Source organism: Ochotona curzoniae, unplaced genomic scaffold (genome assembly GCF_017591425.1).
Source record: "Ochotona curzoniae isolate NIBS_2020 unplaced genomic scaffold, NIBS_Ocur_1.0 scaffold_461, whole genome shotgun sequence".
Taxonomy (NCBI): Eukaryota; Metazoa; Chordata; class Mammalia; order Lagomorpha; family Ochotonidae; genus Ochotona; species Ochotona curzoniae.
In genome coordinates this window covers 8088971-8102698 of record NW_024467120.1, presented here as the reverse complement: position 1 = coordinate 8102698, position 13728 = coordinate 8088971, and positions in this window count along the sequence as shown.

The following is a 13728-nucleotide window of genomic DNA, read 5'->3' as shown; positions in this document are numbered from 1 at the left end:
TAATAGGTTCTCAATATATGTTGATCAGTTTTAATTATATTATATTAGTCACCTCCAGTTCTCACTCCAAATGACAAACCATGATTTGGCAATCACTAAAATTACAACGTAATTACACTAAATTGCATTCTAATATATGGATTATCTCACCCTCTCCCCCAATGAAATCCAGTTATGTTATTTTGCCAATTAAACTACCCCTTTATCAAAGGTCCATTAATCTCCTGGAGGTACTACCGTGCTCATTAGCTAAATGTCAGGTAGGCACAGAAGCTACTTTGGATTTCACTTAATAAACCAGAGCAATTTAAAGTAATTAGTAGTGTCTTGTGAAAAGAAGCCAACATGTAGCCAGTTTAACCTGCTTAGGGATCTGTGGGTGAAAGACCTTGTAAAGTGGGGAGACTGGGAATAAGAGCCACAACTTCTTTGCCAAAGCTTTCAAGCCCAGCAATGATTTACCCTCGCAAAGAACAGCATTGCCTCCCAGAGAACTTTAAAAACCCTTCTCAGGTGCTCGTAGACTACTTTAAAAAAAAATGTTGCAATATTGCTTCTCAGCCTTTTGGCTAAGATCAAGTGTAAAAAAGTGTTGCATTGTCCAACTCATTGCCTGCGTTTGGCTTATGTTGGTGAAAACCTATTTTAATAACATTTTCTCATTTCACCCATTTTCTCACATTAATGCGATGTGCTTTTTAGGACACAGAGTGGTGGTACTTTACGACATTTGCAAGAGTAAAGAAATAAATTATAAAATGTGTAGTTTTATGCCTAGTAATTTTCAAAGAGCGGATTATCATTTGGATTTACTTTAACTCACACACTTACACATTATTTAGTGTACTTATAAATGCTTTGAGAAGTGAATGAAATTAGCACACTTTATTAATGATGCTAGTCAATATAACAGACTAGTTATTATAATAATCAGGAAAACTGCAACTAATTTTTCCAAATTGTGATACTGTTAAAATCACGTGTATAATATTCATGATTACAAAATGAATTTATTATACAACTTGCAAAGTTACCAAAATTAAAGAATTAAGCAACTTGACCTAAGTTTCAAATGTTTCAGTTTGATAATCCATATCATCTGAAAACCAAATGATGTCTTTCCCTCACCTAAAACTGAAATAGTACATTAACCTGCTAAGTTAACAAGCTACTCCAAGAAGGGAAAGATAATCAATACTTTCTAAACACTTACTATATCCAGATGCTTTGAACAAGTGTCTTCTTCAGCCTTCACCCTGTACTTATAAGAACATTTTACTGATTTTTATTTTACCTCCATTTTACTGCTGAAGAGAACCAGTGTCTGTGGATGAAGCAAAGTGCCTGAGAACAGGACACTTCATGCCTGAAATCAAACTTGGTGGCGCCTGCCTAAGTTACTTCACCTCAGTAAATATCTTCTTAAAAATTTATTTTATATTTATTTGAAAATCAGGGTCACAGAGAGAAATAACCTCCATCTACTGGTTCATTCCACAAATGGCCACAATGGTTGGAGCTGAGTCCATCCGAAGCCAGGATCCAGGAGCCACAACTCCTTTCCAGGCCACAAGCAGAGAGCTGGATGGGAAGTGGAGCAGCGAGGACATGAACAAGCACCCATATGGCATGCCAGCAACACAGGCAGAGGCCTAGCCCATCAAGCCACAGCACCAGTCCAAAGGTCATCTTTAATTAAACAAAAAAGGAAAAATGACAAGCAAAGCATGTATATTCCTCCACCAAGATCTAAACTCAAATAGTATAAATTGTTCCTTTTACTCTGAAGTATCATACATATTTAATTTATTTTTTAAGATTTTGATTTATTTATATTAAAAAGTCAGATATATAGAGAGGAGGAAAGACAAAGAGAAAGATCTTCCATCCAATGATTCACTCCCCAAGCAGCCACAACAGTCAGAACTGCGTCAATCCAAAGCCAGGAGCCAGGAGCCTCTTCCAGGTCTCCCACGCAGGTGCAGGGTCCCAAGGCTTTGGGCTGTCCTTAATTGTTTTCCCAGATCACAAGCAGGGAGCTGGATGGGAAGTGTAGCAGCCAGGATTAGAACTGGCATCCATATGGGATCCTGATGCATTGAAGGCAAGGAATTTGATCATTAGGCTACTGAGCTGGGCCCACACATTTACTTTCTTAACCATTGGTCTTCTTTCTGCAGTATTCAGGTAATGCAAACCAGACTAGGGCTGATTCCTAAAGTGCAGGGTTTTCCCCACGAGGAGCTGAGACACGGAACTGTGCATGAGCAGAGAAGCAAGAAAGCAAATTCTGGGCATCGCAAGTGCTTGGATATTGTTGCAGTACAGAATACAAAGGTGGAGAGTAGAGGAAAGGGAACAAATGACTGCAGGAAACTCAACTGACACCCAGAGAGCGGGGGACCACGCTACACTGCGGGAGCTCTCCCGCAACTGACACCCAGAGAGCGGGGGACCACGCTACACTGTGGGAGCTCTCCCGCAACTGACACCCAGAGAACGGGGGACCACGCTACACTGCGGGAGCTCTCCCGCAACTGACACCCAGAGAACGGGGGACCACGCTACACTGCGGGAGCTCTCCCGCAACTGACACCCAGAGAACGGGGGACCACGCTACACTGCGGGAGCTCTCCCGCAACTGACACCCAGAGAACGGGGGACCACGCTACACTGCGGGAGCTCTCCCGCAACTGACACCCAGAGAACGGGGGACCACGCTACACTGCGGGAGCTCTCCCGCAACTGACACCCAGAGAACCGTGTTTGATGCTACACTGCGAGACCTTTCCCGCCGGTGCTAAGGGTTCTGAACGGGGAGTGAATGACTTCGTTCAACAGATCACGCTGCGACCAGTGTGATGAAAGGTCTGAAGCAGGGTGAGGCTGGATGGAGACAACAGTGAGAAAGCTTCCACGGCAGCTATGGCTGAGGCTGCAAGATAGCAAGGTCTCTCATAGTAGCAGTGGCAGAAGGAATGGGGTGAGAGGAACATTCCAGAAGGACTGAGAACGTAAAGACGAGACGTTGGGATGAGGGGTCACCGAAGAACGAATCTAGAATGGTTCCCTTTCGACACCTGTCCAACTGAGATGAGGCACTCTAGTGTCAGTCTTTAAAAAGATGGGCTCTCAGGGGAAGAGCGGGAAGGGCAGGGTGGCTCAGAATCCATACTTCAGTATGTGAGTTTGACACCGGCATGAGCCATCTAAATAGAGCTGCTTAGGAGAGAGGCTCAGGAGAGACACTGCCACATGGATTGCATGAAGCAGGGAAGAACATTGGAGCATGCTGGTAGGAGACACCGCTGCACTCAGGCCATAGAGCTTGCTAGCGGGTTGCCTGCATTTGGACAAGGTAGGTGTGAAAAGAGAGAACCACAGACTGCGAATAGGAGCGTACTTTAAAAAGTACATGGAAAGTACAACTTTAAAACCTAAGCTTTTTTTTTGTGTGTGTGCAAAAAGTAAAAAAGACATGTATAGTTGTTGTTTTTTTTTAACAACACAGATTTTCCCATGACTTTTTAAAGTCTCCTTGTACACATGGACTTCAAAATATTTTGTGCCAAAATAAACTTACTTTATTTTAAATTTATCTTCCTTTTTATTTAAAACACAGAGAACACGAGAGAGGAAAACACAGAGAGAAAGACAGAAATTCTACCTGCTTGGTTCACCCCAAATGCCTGCGACAGCTGGAGCTTTGCCAGACTGAAGCCCGGAGCCTAGATTTCAATTTAGGTGTCCAGGTGGGTGACAGGGACACAGCTATTACTGCCTTGTGGGTGTACAGTAACAGGAAACCGGAAGTCGGAGCAGACCCAGGCTCTGAGTGTCCCAAGCAACATCACAACTGCTGTGCCAAATACAGATTTCCCCCAAACTTCAATTTTCATCCCATCTTCCATGAACTTATTAAAGTACACTCAGAGTAAAGAATAGCTAGCAGCTGAAGAGCCCAAGAGAAACAAAAAACTGAAATGGAAAACTGAGGGAATATGATGTCATGGGAAGTGAAAGGAGGAAAGCTTCCACGAACCCACAATGGGCACTGTCCAACACTTGGGCAGGCGTGACAGTGAGACCAGATAAACCCTGCACAGCACACAATAGACAGTGACACCGCCAACCTTGACCAGTTTGGTGGGAGCTGTGGCAGTAGAGTTTGGGAATGGCAGCTGGTGGAAAGTTCTCATCTGATATGACTTCCTGAGTGAAACAAAGTAATCATCCCTACTTCTTACTTGCTAGGGGCTACGTGCCAATTGTAAAGTTGAAACTTTTTCTCAAGCACGGTTATATTGTTGGCAATTGCATAAGCAACAAAATTGTTCATGCCCTTTTCTTAATTACAGAGTTCACAATGTATTAGGCTGCATGGAACAAACAGTCTCATCTGTAAGATGGGTTTGCTGCAGCACAAGGTTAAAGCTAGGTCACACGCTAAAGCTATCATTGACTCAAGCTAGTTCCTGCACTTTACTTGTACGGGCTATGTTTAGAAGAATGGATGATCTGCTGACACAGTGATTACTTAGGAATAAACCTGGAAACGTTCTGTCTTCCACCCACCTTATACCACTCTAATAAAACTTTTTAAAAAGTTTTTTTAAAGAGTCACTTGTAACCTCTAAAGTACAGTTAATTGTATCATATTAGGGTTTTTTTTTTTAAGATTTTTTTTTTAATTGGAAAGTAGATCTTCACAGAGAGGAGCGAAAAAGACCCTTCTTTTGCTGGCTCACTCCCCAAATGGCTACAATGGTTGGAGCTAAGCTCATCCATAGCCAGGTGACAGGAGCTTCCTCTGGGTCTCCTACATGGGTGCAGGGTCCCAAGGTTTTAGGGCATCCTCAACTGCTTTCCCAGGCCACAATCAGGAAGCTGGATGGGAAGTGGAGCAGCCAGGACATGAACTGGTCCATTATGGCATGCTGTAGCCTCCAGGCAGAGGATCAGGCAGCAGAGCCGTGGGGCCAGCGCCTCATAGTAGCTTTATATTGATAAGTGTTTTTCTCCTGAAGAATGACACTTTACACCAACCATGCCTAAGTAGGGGCAATAATAACCTAACCTTCCATATTACTTCCTATGTTTCTTTCTCACGTGTGTAACATTTTGGACTTTTCTATGAAATCTTTTTTTTTTTTAATGTATTTATTTACTTAAAGGAAGAATGACATAGACAGGGAAAGGCAGAAAAAAACAGAGAAATCTTCCCCTAAATGCCTACAACAGCTAAGGATGGTCAAGATGAAGCCAAGGACCGAGAACTCCACTGGAGTCTCCCACACGGGTGGCAGGGATGCCAGCACTGGGGCCATTTTTCACTGCATTCCCAGGTGATTGGCAGGAAGGTGGAGCAGAAGGGTAGCTGCGACTCACATTGGCAGATGCAAAATGCAAGTATTCCACGAGGCAGCCTCACCTTCCGTATCACAAAGCCTTCCTCTGTATAACTTTGTAAATAATGATGAAAGGTCAAGTTATTTTTTGCCTCAAAAATATTCCATACTACTACTTAAATATCTACCTGTATTTAGGCATTTCAAAGCCATTCTGAACACACATATAGAAAAGTACGTGTGTGTGTTGGGAAGCTGTTTTTCTTTAACGAGACCAAGAGACAGAGACAAACAGAGGAGATTCTCCTTTTGTTGTTCGTATTTCCGAGTGTTTAATGAGAATAAGATTCCTGAAGTTTCCAAATCCTTCATTTCATCTCAGATCAGAAAGAAGGAAAGAGGCTGTATCCTTCTGGAAACTGCAAAGCTGTTCAACCCATCAGAAACTGCTCTCTCTACTTTCCATCCAATGCAATGGTGACCATTGTCATTGAACTCATGTATGGTAAAGGTCATGAGTGATTCCAAATGAGAGAACTGCTTCTGTACAACCTGACCCTCTAGCAAACACACACGCATAGTGCACTGTGTACCGAAAGACCATGCATTCAGTTTGGGATCCACTTCAGCTTATTGACAATGTTCAACCAGAGACACAACCAAGATGGCTCAAGCAGCTAGGCTTCTGCCACGTGGGTAGCAGACCTTGACTGGGTTCTGCACTTTAGCCCTCTGCCATCAGAGGCTTTCTGGGAATAAGCTAGTGAATGGAAAATCTGCCTTTCAAATAAAAAAAAAATTTTTTTAATGAATAAATGACCTTTTTTTAAAGTAGGAAAAGGAGGCCCGCATTTTCGCACAGTGGGTGAGGCTAGCTGCCACAGACCCAGCATCCCATATGAGTGTCTTTTCAGATCCCAGCTGCTCTACTTCTGGTCCTTCCCCCTACTTAGGTGTCACAGGGAAGCAGGGAAAAATGGACCAAGAACTTGGGGCGCTGCCACTGGAATGGCAGACTGTGATGGAGCTGCTGGGTCCTGGCGACAGCCTCATCTAGCCCTGACTGCTGTTCCCATGCAGGGAGTGAACCAGCAGATGGAATATTCTCTCTCTGACCCTGCTTTTCAAATGAATAGATTTTCATTAAAAAGTAGACTAACATGTTAGGCTCTGAAGCCTGATTTTTAGCCATAGTGCAACTATCATGGTATTTTTAAAACAACCAATTATAGTTAATAATGAAAAGTGTATTTTGAAGTTTGTGTCTCCTGAATTTTAAAGGGGAAAAAATGGGGAAAAAAATGTACTTCACAGTCTTTAAATAAACACAATCGCTCAAAATTTTTCATCTATAATTATAAACTGTAATAATCTATGAGGCACATAGTTCTATTAAGTTCAGCAAGAAGAACATAGAATTGATTTTTAAGATTAAAAATATTTTTCCTTGAGATTGTAAATTTTGAAATTATTCTTTTAAAGTGAAATCTGGATGTTCTTTGTGGTCTTCATTCTCTTGCTAGCAAAATAATTCTTTAATGGAGTAGCAATGACAAGAAATTCGGGAAGCAAGTGGGTGAGAAAGAGACCACAGAATTGTAATTATCCCCCAGAAAACGGAGTAGCTAAGTGCAGCCCAACCCTCGTGTTGGCATCAGGAAAGCAGATCTCACAACATTCCCAGTGTACCATCGCAGGGCCAGGCGCTCCAGCAGGAGCAGCAGAGGATGAAGGACAAGGCAAGGAAAAGTCACATGCAGCCCCCGTGCTGCACTCAAATGATAAAAGCGGACGAGCCAGAGATGAAAGTGTGGACACCTGACAAGGGGCACTGACCTGAAACAGGCTCAGAAGGGTTTATGCAGAGAGGCCTGTGGAGGCTGCAGCTCAGAGAAGCTGCACAGAAACAGAAGGCCAGGCCTATCGCTTAGGGAACAGTCAGCAAAGTGTCTCCATCTTCCTTTCAGGAAGAATTCTGACCTGCAGCAACAAAGGCCCTGCAGGGAGAGCCAGGAGAGCTTGTCCTGCCGGTCTCCTGCTGGCCAGCCTGTCAGAGGCCCCCTGGGAATAGAGCCAGTTCTCCAGAGACTGACCTACGTCATGAGGCCCGCCCCGGGCATCCCTGTACCCCCTGGGTAGCAGGTCGTGGAGAAAGGCGACCCTCTTTATTTTACAGAGGGAAGAAAAGGAGATAAGACTAACCACAGATCAGCTGAATTCGAACTATCCTGCTAGTGAACTGGTTGGGATGACTGAGAAAGTAATTCAGCAATCAAGTGTGGCCCAGAGACAATCATTGAAATCCCTAATTGTCTGCATCTTTTGGCTACTCATCTGGTAGATCTGAATATGGTATTTCATAGTCACATGACATTCTCTGAGTCGCCTTCAGACATACCTTGTGTTTGCTTTTGTGACTTCTCATTATTTTTATTTACTCAGGAGACCAAAAAGGGGCTGGCACTGTAGTATAGGCTGTTAAATCATTACTTGGCAATGCTGCCATCCCATATTGGAGTATCAGCTGGAGTCCCAGCTTCTCCTCTTGCAATCCAACTCCTTGCTAATGTGCTTGGGAAAGCAGCAGAAGATAGTATAAATGTTTGGCTTACTGACACCCACCCGAGAGGCCTGGATGGAGTTCTTGGTTCTGGCTTTAGCCTGGCCCAGATCAGACTGTGGTAGCACTTGAAGAGTGGAGTAGCATATGGAGAGTCCATTTCTCCACCTCGCTCTGTTTTATCTCCTTTATCTCTCTCTCTCTCGTGCGTGCTTTGTCTCTCTGACTTCCAAATAAATAACTTTTCAAAAAGAGAGAGAAGACACTTGCGCGCACACACACACACACGCAGATTGGCCACCCTCTGATTCACTTCCCAGATACAGTCACCAGGTCCATGCCAGCCTGATGCCAGGGGCTGAAAACTCACACCTCTCCAGTGGGTGTCGGGAATGGCTCTGGTGCATCTGATGTATCCGAGGCATCAGTTGCCACCTGCAAGGGTGCACATCAGTGGGAGGCTGCAATTTGTAATGAAGCCAGGACTTGAATCCAGGGTCTCCCATGAGATGCAGGCATCCCAACCAACAGACCAAATATACATCCCTATGACTCCACTCTTTTTTTTTTTAATTAAGACATATTTATTTTTAAACAAGCCTTATTTTTTATTGGAGAGGCAGATTTACAGAGAGGAGGAGAGATAGGAAGAAAGATCTTCCATCTGTTGGTTCATTCCCCAAGTAGCTGCAATGGCCAGAGCCGAGCTGATCTGAAGCCAGGAGCCACATCTCCCACATGGGTGCAGGGTCCCAAGGCTTTGGGCTGCCCTTTCCCAGGCCACAAGCAGGGAGCTGGATGGGAAGTGGAGCAGCTGGGACAGGAACCAGCTCCCATATGAAATCCTGACGCACGCAAGGCAAGGATTGAGCCACTAGGCTACCATGCCAGGCCCCTGAAGACTTATTTGATCGAAAGATATACTGACACACTGGGAGCGAGGGAGAGAGGGAGATAGAGAGATCTTCGATCTGCTGGTTTACTCTCCAAATGGTTGAGGAGCTGGGCTGGCTGAAACCAGAGGCCAGGAACTCCACTTGGAGTCTTGCCAGGGACTCAGGTAGTTGAGTCATCATCTGCTGCTTCTCAGACACATTGGTGGAAGTGTGAGTGGGGAGGGGGGTGGATAGGAAGTTGAAAGCCAGAACTAGAACCACCACTCAAGCTGCTGCTTTACCCACTGTGCCACAACACCCTCCTGATGACTTCATTCTTAACAAACTTTTATTTCTTCAGCCTTGGAAAATTCTACAAATAAAACCTAACCAATCACTATTAAGAATGCTTGTAAAATTGAACACTCTAAGCATGTTGGCTGAATATATGTTATACATGAACAATACAAGTAACCAGACATTTCTGATTATCTTATAATATGGGCTGTGTTCTAAATTTTGGTTAGAAGACAAGTTGCCAAACCAGACAGTCTAGGTTCAATTCCACTTCTTTTTTTTTTTTTAAAGACATAATTTATTTATATATTTGAAAGGCAGAGTTACAAAGAAAGAAATTTTGTTACAAAGTTGCAAAGTAACAAAGGGATCGGCTGGTTCACTTCCCAAATGACCACAATAGCCAGTTCTCTCCAGGCAGAAATCAGGAACCTGGACCTCCTTTGTATGGCTGGGGCCAGTACTTGAGTCACCTTCCCCTGCTCTCAGGGCACATTGGCAGGGAGCTAGATGGGAAGTGCGGTATCCATCTTTTTTTTTTTTTTAATAATCTTACATGGTTGATTAGGGTACAAAGGGTCACGGGCTACAGGAAAGTGGGTAATACCATTGTTTCCACACTAATATCATCATTTCCCCCCCCTGTATCTGGGGTCAGGGGAGAAACAAAGGGAAAAGCCCCACCCAGCCTCCCACCCATCCCAGGTCTCTAATGTGAGGCATGCTCCCAGGGTCCTGCTCAAGTAGTTTTGATAGTTCAACAGTTCTGAGTTGCTGCCAATCTCGACATTCCAAGCACAATGAAATCTCTTCAGAATCCACTGGCTGACATAGTCTCTTCACGGTTGGGGTTCTGAGATCAGCAGTTCAGTTGGAAGGATCTCCAAAGAAACTTCGTCTGAGGTGTTACCAGACCTGATTTTAGTGTGTGCTTGCCAGTACAGGGTCTGGCACAGCTTATGCATATGCTGGTGGTTGCAATTGCTGGGTCAGTTCTGTTTCCAGCCCTGTCTTCCACTGGAACCAATGGGTATTATAGTTCAGCCTGATCCTGCCCACTTCATACTTGACCCTCAGGCAAACCAGTGGGAGCTACAGCCTAGTTGGGGTGACTCCCCATAACCCCCACCAGGCCTGCCTCCTACCCTGGTTCCTATGCTTGCCACTATGTACCGCAGACTTGTTCAGCCTATCCCACATACCATTTAGCTCTCGTACATGTCAATGGGCATTGAAACCTAGTTCAACCCAACCAACTCAGCTATTCAGCCCACACACATACTGGTGGGTGTCTTTCTGTCTAGCCACCCTTGCCCCTGTCCTGCTTTGCGTACTTTCCAGTGGGAGTGGTAAGCCAAGAAGGAGTTGCACACTATTTCCCTCCTAGGCCACTGCCAGTCCTGGATTATGCACTCTCCAGGTGGTTCTGGAGTTTAACTTGACAGATTTAGCCCCCAGTGCCAGCCTCTGCCATCTGATGCTACGGCAAAGCTCAACCAACCCTCACCCACTTGCACCATTCGGAACAGTCAGCCCAGCCTGACTTTTCTCTGATCTAGTTCACGTGAGGCCCACAGGTGTTGTACCCCTGCCTGGTCAGGTTTACCACCATCCCAACTCACACTCTCCAGTAGGAGTGGTTGTCCAGCAGGGGAGCCCACATTCCCCCTGCTGGCTTTGCCCCCTCTCTCCCTGGTTCTCACGAGTGCTGTTTGGGCGCTGCGGCCCCATCTGTTATGGCTTACCTCACCTTGGCATGCTGTAATCTGTACTGGTTTGTGTCGCAACTGAACCTGGCCCGACCCACACTGTTCTGGTGCTCAAATTTGCCAGCAGGTGATGTGAACTCGTTCAGTCTGGTCTGCCCCACCGACCTATCCAAATGTATGCCAGTGGGTAACTTTCTCTGGTCTGGTCTGGGTTGCTCCCTATCATGGTTCTTGCACTCACCATCTTTTTTAACAGAGATGTTCCATCTGTTGGTTCATTCCCAGATGGCCACAAAAGCCAGGGTTTTCATATGGGTGGCCTTCTCCCATTGCTTTTCCTAGGTGCATTAGCAGAGAACTGGATCAAAAGTATAACAGCCATGACTGGAATCAGTATTCGCATGGGACTCTGTTGTGTCACAACACTGGCTCTAAAACTCTATTTCGTATTAGCTGTTTCCTGAGCTAAACTATTTAAAATCTCTGCCCTCAATTTTCCTATCTGTAAAATAGGGATAATAACTATTTCAGAGGGTGGATATTAACAGTGTGTGTGTTACAAAACTCATGGCGAGTATTTCATAAGTACTGTTGATGCCACAGTGATGATAGTTACAGGGTAAGCTTTAATAGCCATTTCCATTTGTCCTAGAGCAAGCCAAACAGTAACTTTCTGCATGAAAATCCACATTCTCTACTTATATTAGGTAAGACTTTGTTGTCAACAGTGCCTGGATCAACAGGAGCTTCTAGTCCCCGCCCAACAAGCAGGTCAGTGGTCTGTCCTTGAGTGAGTTGCACAGCTCCCAGCATCAGGGCTCTGGGTCAACCCAGCTGGTTCTCTGTTGCTTTCAGCCCTACCAAGGGTTGGCCTTGCAGCTGCTCCAAACATCACACCTTCAAACGCTAGGCAGGAAGGAAACAGGAACAGACATCATCAATGGCCTCTCACCCATCATCTACAGGAAACCGCTCTCAGACATCCCTCCCGGCTTCCCCTGCAGACTTGCCCTCAGGTCATCCTCCTGGATGCTTGGCTGCTTCTGGCTGAAGAGGAAGCCGGGAACAGACTTATCTGCACTTTCAGCTACATCAGCAAGAAAGGGGTCTGCCAACCAGGAGAAAGGTGAACCAGCACTGGCCACTTTATTTTACTATTGCTGTTCCTTCTCTTTATTGACTATATACATCATTTTCAAAAGAGCATTTCAGATGCCTTGGCCAAAATAGGATGCCTTCCTCCGTGCCTACTGAAATATTCACTGTCAGAGATAAAGAAATGTATAACCAAGCCCATCCTGATCCCTTACAGCAGAACAAGTAATTGTCAGTCTATTTAGGAATCTACAAATATGAATCCCTACAAGCTTGGGAAGCACTGAGCCAGATGGGCACTCCTGATGGCTGCTGGCCAGGTGACTCACCCTTTTGTCCTCTCTGAGAAATCCCCCTGATGTTATCACCCACTTCTCTCCCCCCTTCCATCAGATGGATCAAATGTTCTTTAAAGTATCACCTTCCTCTACTAGCAATGGAACACCAGAGGAAGGGGAGGAAACAGTGAATTGAGGGCTGGTGTGTGTATGTGGGTCAGAGAAAGAAGTGGAGGGAGAATACTGAAATGTGCCTTTCAACTTGACCTTGGCTGTGGTGAACTTCACCCACCCTATGCCTTCCCTGCTACCCTCCTGCCGAAAAAGAAAATTGGCAGAATAATGGCAAAACCAGAGGAAAACCTCTCATGCCGCTTGATTTTTGAAGGAAGCACGTCTGTCTTTTCCCTTATGCTGGAACTTGATCAGCTGCTCAGAGCCAATCTTGTCCTGGAAATAAAGCCGGCGATCCCAAAGACTGGGTCTGCTCCACCCAATGCCCGCGTGGGCCAGTTAAAGGATGCTGTCTTGGAGAGTTGGTTAATGATCATGTGTCTCTGAAGAAATGAAATCTGATCAAAGTCATTCTACAGTAGTCCCAAACCACTGTCAAATATAATCTGAGTGGGATCAACAAGGGGTCTAACCAGCACCAGAATGCAGAGGCTTTCTCCACCAGGGAGGGGAAAAAATCCACACAGTGGCAGGCAGGGAGCTCCAAGGCAGTGACAGTGAGACTGACCTCTAAGGATACTGGAGAGACTTGGGAAGATCTGGGGCTCATCAGACACGTGTGGACTTCAATGACCAGCCACAAGAATGACACAGCCAGGGGCTGCTGTTGTGACACAATAGGTTAACCTGCCACCCGAGATACCAGTATCCCACTTGACCCAGTTTGCAATCCAGCTGCTCTACTTTCAATCCACCTCTTTGCTAAGGTGCATGCGAAAGCAGTGGACTATGGCACAAGTGTGTGGGCCCCTGTTATGCACATGGAAGGCAGACCCTGATGGGACTTTCAGGGCCTAGTCCCTCAGGGCTGTCGCAACCATCTGGGAAGTGAACCAGTAAAGGGAAGCTCTTCATGTCTTCTTGTCTGTTACTCTGCTTTTCAAATTAAAATTAATTAGTCATCCACACCAGGGAACTAAGATGAATCCACTTGGAGTACATCGTGTGCAGACGCACTAATAAAGCTGGCTGAGTATCCTGGGTGGGAAGACCCGTGAGCTGGCAGGAGCATCCTTTCTCACTACTAGACATGGTGTAGAGGTCAGGTGCACCCTTGTTATTGACTGAGTGCCTGCTGGCTTCATGATTGTGAATAACATTCCTGCCTGTGCTATAAGAACTCAGGGAGGCAGGTATGCCAAAGGCCTAGGACCTACCTGCCTTGTTGTACTGAATGTTCACTTCAGTTATTAAGTCCCTCCCACCTTGATTTCGATAATTCTGCCACTTCCCACAAGTACCTGAGGACATCAACAAGTATTATGCGAGGCGAGGGGTGGGGGCGGGGGCAAATAGAAGAAAACATTTTGCAGAAACAGCACCAGGCAGTTT